At 46.3% G+C, this 14,177-nt stretch overlaps 1 protein-coding gene and 1 long non-coding RNA gene across 3 annotated transcripts in view; both read right to left on the bottom strand.

Moving 5' to 3' along the window:
* Positions 1-2,623, bottom strand: part of LOC124474196 (spectrin beta chain, non-erythrocytic 1) — a 63,381-nt gene extending 60,758 nt beyond the window's left edge. For both annotated transcript variants that reach the window (XM_047030137.1, XM_047030138.1), the window contains exon 1: positions 2,504-2,623. The gene's annotated coding sequence lies outside the window, so the exon portion shown is untranslated. The remainder of the gene's footprint in view (positions 1-2,503) is intronic.
* Positions 2,624-8,260: 5,637 nt separating this feature from the next.
* Positions 8,261-14,177, bottom strand: part of LOC124474246 — a 30,190-nt gene continuing 24,273 nt past the window's right edge. The window contains exon 2 of the long non-coding RNA XR_006956798.1: positions 8,261-8,691. This is a non-coding gene — a long non-coding RNA (uncharacterized LOC124474246). The remainder of the gene's footprint in view (positions 8,692-14,177) is intronic.

The following is a 14,177-nucleotide window of genomic DNA, read 5'->3' as shown; positions in this document are numbered from 1 at the left end:
AGAGAGAGAGAGATAAAGAGAAAAGGCAGGGGGAGAGAAAGGCAAAGGAGTTGAAGTAAACCAGACATAGTTCTTCACAGGTCTAACATAGAACGTAAGAACGTAGAACGTAAACAGAGGAGAGAACAACAGATTTGGATGGAAAGAAGGGAATCGTGTGATAATAGAGAACAGGGACTCTGGAAGATTCTGGTGTGGGGCAGTGGGGGGAGGGGGCATGAGCAAACAGTTTAAACTAAGGGAAGGGAACTAAGAATGCACAAAGAGAGGTCCAAAAATCTGATGGTCATTTAAATCCTAAAACTAGCCTTTCTGACTACGGGGTGAATGGGTTGAAGTGAGAGTCTCCATCCACTCTTCGGTTGTGCATCTGTGTGTGTGTGTGTATGTGTGTGTATGCACATGCCTCACGAGACAGACGATGTACAGAGAGGGAAGGTGAGGCAGTGCTGAAACAGAGTGCTCTATATTTAGCAGGTGCTGTGCCCATGGGCCAACGCACCAGTTCTCTCTGTCGCACTGTTCCATTTCCTGTAAGATGGCTGCTCTCCAGAACAGCCCACCACCACCTCCCCACTGGGACCCAAGACCCACTTCCAGCCCACTAGATGGGCAGAAGGACGCGTCACTCCCCCCTACTCTACCCTTTTCACTGCCTTCACACTTTCCCCCTCTACTTCATTTTCAAAGCACTGGGGCTAAGTCAAGCCTGAAGGTGAGTTACTGGTCACCATATTTATTTCCAACCCTACTTTTGTTGAACAATTATAGAGAATACGCAGTTACCTCACCAAATGAGGCAACCACAGCTAGCTTCGTCCAGCTTTCTCACCCAGAGGACCGCACTCTGGCTGGGCTACTGTAAATCAAGACATTCCTGACACAAAGAGAACCTATGGATGAGATTTTGTATGGAGGATGCATTGTAACCTCAAGGCTTGCAGTAAGGTTTCAATAAACCTCCGACAATAAGGAATGTTCCACCTTTGGTAAACACCTCAAGTCTTCCAAGGACACAACAAGGAGCTATGACAAGGAGAGTCCCCTGAGAAACTGCAGTCAACACCCCTGCCTGAACTCATTACTGTGACAACACACACAAACCCAGACACCCAGACACACACACAGGTCCTGCTAACAAGCAGAAAAACAAGTAAGTGGGATACAGGAGACAGGGATCAAGATAGAGAAAAAACTGAAACTTTTGCACTGAATAACATTGCTGGAATGTTTGGAGGGACAATCAACTAATAGACATAAACAATTATAAGACTCTCACTCTAATCTGAAATCTAGTCAAACCAGGCTTATGCACAGGCTACATTGAGCTTGTAAACAAAATTGCATTCATGGCAGTCCCATTCAACCAGCCCCCTCTTGGGCTCCTAGCAACACGGAGCTGGAGGAGGCAATGGCCAGACTGCAAGGTTTGTGCTTGTTACAGCGATAAGGCAGATGCCTGTTCATGGCATTTTGTTCTAACGCCCTATTGTTAACGGTAAAATTGTGTGATGAACCCACCGATTAATATTCAGCCTGCTTCCTTGGGACATGCAGCCTGTGTTATTGCTCTGTCTCTGCAGCGCGAACTCAGTTCAAACGCGAAGCCCCAAAGACATCATGTTACATGTAGCCTATACAGTTCACCTAGTTATAGATGTACCGTAGGTGGACGGGATTTTATGTTTGTGTGTATGGTGGGCAATTTGTCACCTAGGGTAAAATTACTTAATTTTTTACTTGGCTACATTTGTCATGACGTCGCCAAATGTTTTCAACTCGACGCCGCAACATCAAGCGCCACCATAGGGACCCCGATAAGAGCAATTGACGTGCAGTATGTTTTTTTGAATAGTAACCTAAATGGTTAAAGAGATAAAGGCTATCCTACCCCTGACTAAAACCAAAACGTTTTTATTTAATTCAGGATGTAGCTTGATTTTCAGCAATAGGAGATGGGGTATGACGGGCCGACCACGCCTGCGTCTCCTCAATGAATAGCCCTGCTTGAGCTTGCATATAGGCTACTATTCAATGTGGACGTCCGTTATCTGAGCAACCGTGTCTTTTACATGTAGCCTAATGTCCAATTTAAAGACCAAATGTCTCGGCAAGGTCTAATGACCAGGGAGAGATTGCTTATAAACCTGCGTAGGCTATTCAAAGAACGTGGAGTTTCTAAATGAAATGACGCGCACTAAACAAAACAATACCCTGTTAAATCTGAGCCGCATGACGACACCAAGCAAATAACTTCCAGCGGGAGTACCCTACAAAACGGCACCACTTCTTTTTTAAATACCTAAAACCACAGGGAAAAAATCCCTGACCGTACTTTTACATCATCCACGCAACAATAGCCGATTTCGGAAATTAATAGATGAAAACACTTGAGTAAAAACAGTAGCCCGATCCCAGCTGCCCGGTGCTGTTTAACAAGAATTGATTTCTGCGCAACGATTGAAATCCTTCATGTAATTTTTTTAAACACTTCAAAACTCACCTATTGACCGATTTGCAATAAACTTCACCGTTGAGAAGCCTGCAAGCTGCACGAAGCCCGAAACTGCACGATGAAAAAACGCAGGATCCCGCTGGAAGAGTATTGTATCCTCCCCCTCCTCTGCTGCAACAGCATGGCCAACTGCAGCGCGATCTCCACAAGGGGCGGAGAATTCACCCGTGAGCTCCTCAATTGCTCGCGTACCTAAAGATTCACGTAGCTTTCTGTAGGCTACTGTCTTCTACCCCAACAATCAACAAGAGTAGACCTTGTGTATATTGATAACATTGTAGTAGTAATAATAATGCATTTAAAATACTTTTTGAGCTAAGAATAGGTCCAGGCTACTATCTGTTTGCATGACTGAGCCCCATTGTTAAATAAGACACATTCTTTCTATCAAGCTGTGAGAGAGACAAGCCATGGGTTCAAACTATCTGTTTCCTAGTGTGTGTGTGTGTGTGCGTGTATGTGTGTGTGTGTGGGTGTGTGTGTGTGTGTGAGAGAGAGAGAAAGAAAGAGACAGATAGACAGAATATGTCTTTGCATTGTCACTCTCTCGCTTTTCAATCACAGGCCCCTCTGTGTGTGTATAATGTCACCAGCGTTGTTCTTGTATCTCTGGAAAAACTTCACACCAAAAGAGAGAATGTTTGAGATGTTTGAGAAGTGGACATGGTTGTCATGACACAGTGTTTAGAGTGGGAATGACAGTCACTGTACATCCTGACTCTTGTAACTGGGCCTGAGACTATCCAGAAGGATCCGTTCCCAGCACACACACACACACACCCACACACCCACACACACACACAAGTCCTCCAGTTTTCCCACAAAACTGTATGAAAAAGGAGTGGAGAATATCTCTCCATCCATGAAATCTACATGCAGACTCCTCCCTTTATGGACGGCCACTAGTGTCACTGCAACTGTGTAGGCTGCATATAGAAGTATAAATGTAATGTTCAGTATGGCTCTAATATTCGTCTGAATGCTCATTGCTGATATCTAAGGACACATGGCGGATGTGAAAGAAGAAACTCACGCACCATGTCAGACAGTAGGTGTCTTTTACTGGACGACCTTGACAACTGTGACTTCCCCCTGTCTGAACTCGATCTGGTCAGCTTAGGGAGGCACAGTCTACATCCCACCCCAAAACACACACACACACAGAGAGAGACACACACATGCACACATACATTTGTTATGACATGGGGGCAAAGGATTGTTCAGACACCAGACACCAGAGAGAACAGACTGGGCCATATCTGTTTTGAAAGGGGAGACTTTCAGGAGGTGGAAGACCATTCTGCAGCCCGAGAGCGAATAAGAGTTCAACAATGTCAGCTTCCCAAAGATTCCGAACAAATGGCTGCAAGGAAAACTAACAAATCCAATTCCCTCTCGACCCCCCTGTAACACATACACACACACACACACACACGCACACACACACACACAAACTATTCTGAACAATAAGTAAAGTTGGCCTTTACTGGATCTTACATTCGTTGCCTGGCAACTGTTGCCTCTCACACACACCCGTGTATCCACACACACATCTCTCAGGTGAAGTGGTGTGTGTTGGCGGTGGGTCCACCCCCGCTATATGGTAATGCACATAGGGGGAATATGGGAATATGGAGATACTGCTGAGGTTCATGACTGTAATTTGGTGCTGAGTATGGTGTGTGTGTCTGTGTGCGCAGAGCATATCTGAGAGCACCCAATGCTGTTCTAGCGGGTTCAGCGACAGCTTTAGCTGCCATCGCAATTAAACTTTGAGAGAGTTGTACTGTATAATATAAAGTGAATTTATTTTAAAGGGAAAGGTTCCAAGATTGTCCAGTCTGACAAACACCATAGTGTTTCTGGCTTGAGGAACCAGGAAGCTTGGAGATGAGACAGAAAATCAGTTGTCTTGATTTCTCACAAATCCCTCCGCTCAGTGTGGTTACCATGGTCACTAGCTCGAGTTGCCAGGCTGTTTGACGTGAGAAGAAGAGGAGGAGGCGGACGAGCGGAGGTCGAGGGGGCAGCGGTGGTGCGCTTGATTTCCGACGCTGTTCACTGTTGAGTGAAGAGAGTGGGTGGGCTGGGAGCACTGATCTGCCCCTCTCTGATCACTCTCTCTCTCTACGCTTCACCACCTCACTCACTGCTCTTCTTCACTTCCCTCCCATTCTTGTCACTCTCTTTCCACAAAGCTTCCTAACTCGTCCCACCTTCCCTCTCTACCTTTCTCTGCCATCCAATGACATGAAAAGGGAATCACCAAACTGCTCTTGAGCACACAGTGGTACGACCACGTCTCTGAAAGTCACGATGATATCATGTCTTTGCGTCCAACAGTTTGTGGATGGAATCTGGCGAGTGTGTGTTCTACAGAGGCAGCGTGTACTGTACGTGTGTGAGCGTGTGTAGCTGGGACACCCAGAAGAAATGTGCCCTTTTCTTTCACTAGTGATGGATTGCTGTTCACAGTATAGTCCCCTGGGCCTTGTTCCATGCAACTGGCCATCCTGTTATTACACCCAGCTCCAAACATCCCAGCACAACAATGCACCATCAGAACACTCCGGACAGCCAATCAGTGATAGGCCACTCATCGTCATGGAAACTCCAGCACTGGTCTAAATACCACACTACAGACACTGAAGACTATAAAGGAGGTGGGGAGGGATTAGTGTGTGTATGTGTGTGTGTGTGTGCGCGATGACACAGGTTACGTAACTGTAGCGGATCAGGGCCTTGATGAGTGGGTCTCCAGTCGAGCACGTCCTCCTCACTGGGGGACGTAAATCCCTCGCTCTTGGCCGTGCCCAATCAAATCGCTGTATTCTTTTTGGCAACTTCCAATCCGCCTCTTCTTTTGTCCCGGCAGAGAGAGGCACCCTCTGAGGAAGGTCTCGGGGGGAGGGGGAAAGGGGGGGGGCGTCATGGCAACACTTGGCAAGCGGCACCCGAGTGCAAGCAGAGGCAGCAGAGTAACCAGTCGTTAGACTACCCTGTGTGGTTGGGAGGACACTGGTGATGTATGGCCGACCGCAGCACAGTTACTTTGGTCTCAATCCAGGCTGAAGAGTAGAACCTGAAACTGAAGCACAAGCATTCCCTAGGAAAAGCCAGCAGCTACTTTTGAAGCCAAACATCCTGCGTAGGCCTACTCGAGTGGGGGAAACTTTTGGATTAGTGCACAGCCACACCTGTCTGTTAATTTCATAATAAACCTCCACTTTAATTGCTCCTCATACATGCCCCCACATTCCCAGGAGCAGAAATGGACATCAGGGAATGGGATTACTGTGTCTAGCCTCTCTCTTTAAGTGGACCTATGATCTGTGCCACCCTGCTATCAGGGTGTGGCTGCAGCGGGGCGGGGGGTAACAAGCTGCAGGCTAATGGCTTTATCCAATCATCTGAAACCAAAAGAACCATTCCCAGGAAGTTTAATACCCAGTAGGGATAATATGCCAGGGAAGACTGAAGCCCGTTGCTCTTGCTACACCAGAGACTTGGTAGTAACCTTATCATCTAGCAGAGACAAAGGCAAAGCTAGGCGCTGCTGCAGCTACCATGTCTGATGTCACGATTCACTGCTGCTTAGAGGACTTCCAATATATTTTCTTCTGTGGGTGTATTTCCCCGTTCTTGAAAGATGACGATAGAGTTGTCAACTCTCAAGCTACATCCTTCTCTATAGGTCCACTTTCTTAGGATGAGTTCCTTCCAAGACTGAACCTACATAGTCCACGATGATGGTATATCCATATTCCAAGTGTATGTGTTTGTAACAACTGTCATTGTGTCATCTGTTAGATTGACTTTTATCATCATTGCACCCATTCCTGGATTTGGTCTTGACTCCTTGGAGCCAAGTGGCCACATCCTGTGTACATTACTTACTGTAAGCCTGCAGCTACTCCTGCATGACCTGCATCTGACTGCTGCTTATTGGGGTATGTCATTTACATTTACATTTAGCAGACACTCTTATCCAGAGCGACTTACAGTTAGTACAGGGACATTCCCCCCGTGGCAAGTAGGGTGAAGTGCCTTGCCCAAGGACACAACGTTAGTTTGCACGACCGTGAATCGAACCGGCAACCTTCTGATTAATATCCCGATTCCCTAACCACTCAGCCATCTAACCCCCAGTCATCTGGACATCACCTGTTTAAAGGGCTTCCTGGCTGCGTCTTAGGTACAACCAGAGTTGTGTCCTGTGTGAGTGTTCTCTAAGTGTTTCTTGAAGGTGATGAACTGGACTGTAAGCTCTCCTGGATTTAATCAGATCTTTCTATCACATAAGAGGATTCTCAACATAGCCGCTGCTGCTACTGTTGCATGGAGGGATTTATCACCCCACTGCATTTTGGGTAGCCGACCATCCCAGCTTGGAATCGGATGATGACATGCAAGTGGGTGGGGCCTGATGGGTGAGAGGAAATTATGGTTGGCTCGGGGTGAGAGTAAGGGAGGTTTCAGATTGATTCAGGACGAGTCAAAGACAGTTGGCAGCGGGGTCAGGGAGGAGAGAGTATGAGAGGCAGGATTAGATCACAAGGCCTTGAGAGACCAGAGTCAATCAAGGTCAGCAGAGAGGGAGGGAGCGAGAGAAAGAGAAGAGACTCAGAGAGAGACAATGGAAAGGGAGAGAAAGAAAGAAAGAAAGAAAGAAAGAGAGAAAGAGAAAGAAAGAGAGAGAGAGAGAAAGAGAAAGTGGAGAGAGAGACAGAGAGAGAGAGAGAGAGAGACAGAGAGAGAGAGAACGTGTGTGTAGAGAGAGAGAGAGAGAGAGAGAGAGAGAGAGAGAGAGAGACAGAGACGAGAGAGAGAGAGCGTGTGAGTGAGAGAGAGAGAGAGAGAGCGTGTGTGTGAGACAGAGAGAGAGAGAGAGAGAGAGAGAGAGAGAGAGAGACAGAGAGAGAGAGAGAGAGAGAGAGAGAGAGAGAGAGAGAGAGAGAGAAAGAAAGAGAGAAAGAGAGAAAGAGAGAGAGAGAGAGAAGCATAAAGAATACTTGGACTACAGCAACACACTTTTGTTAAACGGATCCAGCTGAATCACCTCACACACACAGGTGGGCTGAGTCAGTGGATGCTGTGATGGGGACTCTGCTGAGTCTGCACTCTGACTCAGCCCTGCAGGGTTTCTATAGATCTCATTGGATCGGGGCATATGAGGTCGGCAGTCATGTGACTCGTTGTTATGTAACATTGCCTTCGCTAGACTGGGGATGGACATGAAAGAAAGGGGGATAAGGAGAGGGATAAAGAAATAGAGGGAGGGGAGGGAGGGGGGGGGGGAGAAAGAGAGACAGAGAGAGAGAGAGAGAGAGAGAGAGAGAGAGACAGAGAGAGAGAGAGAGAGAGAGAGAGAGAGAGAGAGAGAGAGAGAGAGAGAGAGAGAGAGAGAGGAAGGGGGTCTGTCTAGAGTCACCTCAAATCCACATCTACTGTATTTACGCTCTGCTGGTCCAGTTCGGCCTTCTTGAACATCTATAATCCTTTCAGCTATGTGACCTGTCGAAGAGTGCAGCTGAATTCCTGTTCCAGTCCTGCAGTCCCAATATATCCCCAGACACAGTGAGGCTCTCCAATTCAATCCAGGGGAGAGAGCAGTTAAAGTTAAGAGTATAGAGAGAGAGATGGGTTCCAGCTTTTTGAAATTAGTTATCTGCCCCTTCAAATCATTCATCGATAATGAAAAGCGAACTAAATTCAGACAAAAAGCAAATGAAGACAAAAGGGATCAGGAAAGCTTGTCAGTGTGTTATTCATGTTATTCAATGTGATGACAAAAAGCATTCAGTGTCTGAATAGAGCAGAGGAGCTCCACAATAGACAGAAAAAGTGGGGGAGAGGAGAAAATTACCATTATTTGAAAAGAGGGCTTACATAAAGATTGTACTTTGCACAAGTATCTTTTTCAAAATAGCTTGATATTTTGCGAATACGCAAATAAGAAGTTAATAAAAAATAAAAAAACATAGCTAGTACATGGACATTTGTGATCATATCGCTACATGTAAGCGTCTTGATCTTGCAATCTTCAGCTCAGGGGGCCTCATTAGAAGCGAGTGTTGAACCCGGACAGCTGGACCTTGTCGATGGCTCTCTCATTGGTGAAGGACGCTCTGGTGATGCGGGACGTGGGGCTCCCCTCCTTACTCAACCACACCTTCCTGAGTGGGAGGGGTGAGGTGGGGGGAGAGAGGGGGACGAAAAGACATGGGTTATATTGCTGGTCGTCATACAGGTTTATGTAGATGTTTATTTATTGTGTCTACACATTTCCTACAGGTGTTGCAAGGGGTGAACATCTGTCCCTTACAGGACAGTCTGATGTGTATCTAGATGCACTGGGGTACAATTAAATTCAGGGACGATACGTTTGATTACAGAATGATTCGGTGCAATTGGAATCGTGATGTGATATGATGCAATCTGATACGGTTCTTAACATTTGTTGATTGCATTCATTGTTTGTATCTATTATGTTTGTCCTGCTTTGTTACTGGAAAGATACGCTTGACCCTTCAGGGGTTCAAATAGGGTGAAATGTACAAAGAATCTGTGCATCTAAATTACAGCTTGGGAAAGAAATACATACATTCCTTGGTTGAAAATAAACGAGAGCTTGGGAAAAAAAATCATTCCTTGGTTAAAAATAAACTTTGACATGTGAGGAGCAGAAGAACAGGGACTCTAAAGCCAGAAGAATCCTCCAGAGGCCTCTACTCTCCCTCCTTCTAGGAACCACTGCTCAACAAGACGCCTTAGGAGAATGAACAGAGATTGCCACCTCAGTGATAAACCGATTTTATTTCAAGTGCTGCTTTCGTTTTGTTTTGTGCTTAATTCAGAGGTAGATTATTGAGGCGGGTCAGTCATTCAGGTTGGCCTGCTGGCTTGTGATGCCAACAGCCAGGCCAAACATCTTGATCTGGCTTCAGCAGCCTGTGTGATGCTTATTATGGTTCAGCATTACTATTATCATCATGGTCTGTGTAGCTTAGTGGAGATTGTAGAGGACTAGGACTAGCTGTTTGTGTGTGTGTGTGTGCGTAAATGTGCGTGTGTTTACATGAGGGTTTAGGTTGGTTAGGGGCAGTTCTATGGGCGCATGTGAAGCCCTCTGTGACATGTTTGCGTGTAAAAAGGCTTTATTTGTAAAGGGCTATACAAATAAATTGATTTGTGTGTGTTTGCATGAGTGTGTGTGCGCATGTGTGTGCGCGGGTGGGTGTGCGTGAGTGTGTGCGTGAGTGTGTGTGTATGTTCTCAAGTCTTGGGAGGGAGCTCAGATAACGGGCTGGACATGGAGGGGCTGGACATCCTGGCTTCGTGACAGACAGCAGACTAACAGCTGTCTCGGAGAGATGGTCAAAGAGGGAAATTGAGCAGTGGCGGAGCAGTGAGGGATGACAGAGAGAGAGAGGGGGTTAGCGATAGATTAGAAAGAGAAAAAAAGGGTGAGGGATTGAGTGATGAGAGAAAGACGAAGGGAGGCTGGGGGAGGAGCGGGGGGAGATGAGTCAGCCTCTTTCAATGAGGCAACATCTCCATCTATCGCCTATTCTGCTCTTTGGCGTATTGTACTGTACTCTGCGGACTGTACTATACTGTACGTCACACAGTACAGTATTAGTATCTTACTGGGCCTCCCCACGGCAGCTGTATCTGTAGTCATCACAGGGTTTAGCAGGTAAAAGTCTCTTGCAGAAGTAAGAGTGTGCTAATCTGATTTGCTTAAGCCATATATAACAAAATGGAGGATTTAACCCCAAAACTGCATTAATTTCTGCATTACAGTCTGTATTCTTTTACTATTTTTTGTCAACTTGTGTAATATTTATTAATTAACTGTAGATTTGCCTGTGTGATATGTCTGTGCTCATTCAATATACTTGTGATAAATCTGTGAGGTCACACTTGTATTTGGCTTGATCTAGGCATAAGTCTACTGTATGGATGATCCTGACAATGGCTTGACTTTCAGTTGCGCTGTTAGGTTAAACCTTTCAAGCCTTGCCCCCCTAAGTGAATCAACCCAATTTAAAACACATGACTCTAACTAATCTGAAGGGAAAAATGTGTTTGTGTGTGTGTGTGTGTGTGTTCTTAATCACCACCCGGTCCTCTCCTTCACTTTCCTTCACTTTCTCTCCCGCTTCCTCTCTGCTTGTGTGACGAGACATTACATAAAGGGGTCGAGCGGGACCTGGAGGAAAAGGCTGTTCCTTCTTCCCCCTTACTTGAGGAAACGAGATAAGACCTGGGGAGAATGGGAAGGAAGGGATTGATCCTGTCAGGGGGCGGGAGCAGCTGTGGGCTAATGAGGAACATGCAGTATTGTTCCTGAAATTAAATCTAAACAGGGTTTGGGCCTGAGTAAATGGCTTTTAAATCAGGTTGTCCTTCTAACAACACGTCATCCAGGCTAATGGCAGCCCTCTAGGATTTCCTGTTTGGAAATAGGTGGGCTAACATGGTCAGGCCAAAAATGTTGGATTAATGTTCATTGGACAGCATTTTAGCTCATTTTTGTTTTTTTCATTGCTTCGCTTCAAATCTGAGATAGACGATTAAACGATTTGAAAACATGTAGAGGACGGATGGGAAAATTGAGTGTGTGTGTGTGTGTGTGTCTGTGTGTGTGTGTGTGTCTGTGTGTGTGTGTGTGTTCTGACAGGGAGGAGTGTGTTTCAGAAGGAATGTGGAATGTAGTGAGGAGGGTAGGAGGAGAGGAGACAATCAGTGGAGGCCCCAGGAAGGCACCATCAAAGATTCCTCACTGAAGCTTTGTTTACCTTCTCTGTGATAGGACATCACAAAGAATGAAGGGTAGGAATCCCACCAGTGGAGCAAGGGGGGGGGGGGGGGGGACATTACTATGTGGCTGTCTGCTCCCTGCTCTGATGGATCAAAACCCCTTGCCAAAACAAGTTTCATCCTGGTAAAGTTAGATCTAGATGCTGATCCTACGTCAGTTTTGTGGTCACCCATTTCATGGTAATCACTCACAATGTGGGAAGGGAAGACTGATCTCAGATCGAGGTGGAGTTGGATGCTGGCCCAGATAAACAGCTGGGCATTAGACCGGAATAGAGGACATGGATTGCATTCCTATAGAGGGCTGGGGCTTTAGTGTGTGTGTTTGTGTCTGTGTTTGTCTGTGTGTTTGTCTCTGTGTGTATGTATGTAGCCTGTCAGAACAGTGTTAAGATGGATCATACAGACCAGGCTTTAAACCATCTGTGTCAATCCCCAGCCTCACTGGCCAGTCCTCAGGGTGGGCTGGAAAACACCAGAACAACTGAGGCCACGCCCACAGTCCCAACCGATCTCATGCAACGTCCAGGACAGGTTCAACAGAGACAATTTCTCCCCCCCCCCCCTTCACTCTTCTTCTCCTTCTTGCCCCTTCCTTCATCCCCATCTCCCTGATTTAGTCAATCTATCTGTTTCGGTTCAATCTCCCTCCCTTCTGCTCACTTGTTTAATCCCCTCTCCATTTCCTCTGTCTCTAATTTCCTCCCTCTGACACGTTCCCTTCTACCTCTTCCTCTTCATTTATCATACTCCTTCACCTTTAAACTACATGTATCTCTCCCAGCCCCTTTCTCCATCTCTCCCGCCCTCCTTCCCTCCCTCCCCCCCTCCCAGGCCCAGAGTGCTGTTTTATGGGTTTGCTTCGACAGAGGATGTGGTTCTGATGTGGGTCACTGGTCCCCTGGGACAGAAAAGAGCTATATTAGTTCTGGCAAGACGGTCCCATGGAACTGCATCCTGAACTGCAAGAGGCAGACCTTATGGAGGCCCATCCAAATAGAATTACCCTGGAGCATCCAGATAGAATTACCCTCCCATCGCATCCCAGTCTCACTGTGCTGCAGTGTCTAGTCCATTCAGCAGCAGGCTACAATGCTATTCATATCAAAGGCCTTTGGTGGTGCGCAGAAGAGAAAAACTACAAAACCCACCAGCACACTCGCACCCTCGTCAGTGTTCTCTGACACGGTCAGTGACTCAGACTTTAGGAGCACCCCATGCTGTGATTGTGACACATAAACATTGCAGGTTTGTGTTTCTGTGCCGTTAGTGTTCAGGGAATATGTGTGTACATTTTATGTGTGTGTGTGTTTACCAAGCATGCCTGGTGTTGCCTACTACCCCGGATCAGCTAGCTGGGGACCCCCAGAACAGCCGGGGGTCTTTAAGGTTTAATAAGACTGAGAGGCTCTGCAGTTCAACACAACATCAAGGCTTTGCTCTGGTCTGACCCGGAAATAGTAGATAACAACACCTAAAAGGGCCCAAACGGACCATCATAAACAAGGAGGCTTTACTGAAAGAAGGTAAAAGATATTACTCTTATACAGCTCTAACCTAGAGGTTACTCTTAGAGTTCCTCAGTACATTTGTCAGACCACTGTGATGTTGAATCATGGATAGAGGGATGAAGTCTTCAGTCGAGCAGAGACAAGCACATAGTTCTTTTATCCATTCAGTGATGGTCTTCTCTGACCTACAATAATGGCCACTAACATGGACGTGACATTATACGAGGGGACATGGGGTCTGAGAGATGCTGGCTAAATCATCAGGCCAGACCAGACATCTGTGCTAAATGGGCATAATTCTATTAGAGGGGCTTGGAATAGAGATTTTATGGCTCCGGGATAGACACTGGTGCAATTATAGCCGGGATTTAACCCTCCACACAGACGAGACAGAGAAGACACAGCCACACAATTAACAAAGTGTATCCTCCTGAAAAGAATGCTATGGCCTGTGAAGGCTTGACATTTAGAAAGAGCATGTCCTGCACTCAAATGCCTTTTGGAGTTTGAAAAGATTAAAACGCTCAGTATGTGGCATGCAATGACAGGATGCTTGAATGGTTGAAGTAAATTATTTGGCAGGTAGTCACAGAGGAATTGTAGTCTGAGTCCAGGCAGTGCACAGGGAGATCGAACCCAAGGCTTTACAAGAATGGAACAGCCTTTGAGCAGTTGCACAAACAGCTTGGTTTGTGTGTGTGTGTGTGTGCATGAATGTGTGTGTGTTTACTTGTCAGGGTGTGAGCAACAGCCTGGAAATGATGATGTCATTTTAGTGTGCAGAGCTGACCTGCCTCCGCCCTGATGTCATCATCGCCACATCCCATCTGGATGTGAGACCCTGACCTGAACCCTCTCCCTCCCAGTGAGATCATCTCCCTCATCTCCCCCTCTTCCCTTCTCCCTCTTTCTGGTCTCCCTGGTGGATGTGGGAGGAGAGAGATAGAGAGAGAGAGAGAGAGAGTGAGAGAGAGAGAGAGAGAGAGAGAGCGTGTGTGTGAGACAAAGAGAGAGAGAGAGAGAGAGAGAGAGAGAGAGAGAGAGAGAGAGGAGAGAGAGAGAGAGAGAGAGAGAGAGAGAGAGAGAGAGAGAGAGAGAGAGAGAGAGAAAGAAAGAAAGAAAGAAAGAAAGAGAAAGAAAGAAAGAAAGAAAGAAAGAAAGAAAGAAAGAAAGAAAGAAAGAAAGAAAGAAAGAAAGAAAGAAAGAAAGAAAGAAAGAGAGAAAGAGAGAGGTAACCCATGGCTCTCAATTTCTCTCTTAATAAAAATGATTTAAGTCAGGCTTTCTGGTGGACAGCTCCACCCAAACATGTCATCTTTACAGAT

Source organism: Hypomesus transpacificus, chromosome 11 (assembly GCF_021917145.1).
Source record: "Hypomesus transpacificus isolate Combined female chromosome 11, fHypTra1, whole genome shotgun sequence".
Taxonomy (NCBI): Eukaryota; Metazoa; Chordata; class Actinopteri; order Osmeriformes; family Osmeridae; genus Hypomesus; species Hypomesus transpacificus.
This window is presented reverse-complemented; position numbering and strand designations above follow the sequence as displayed.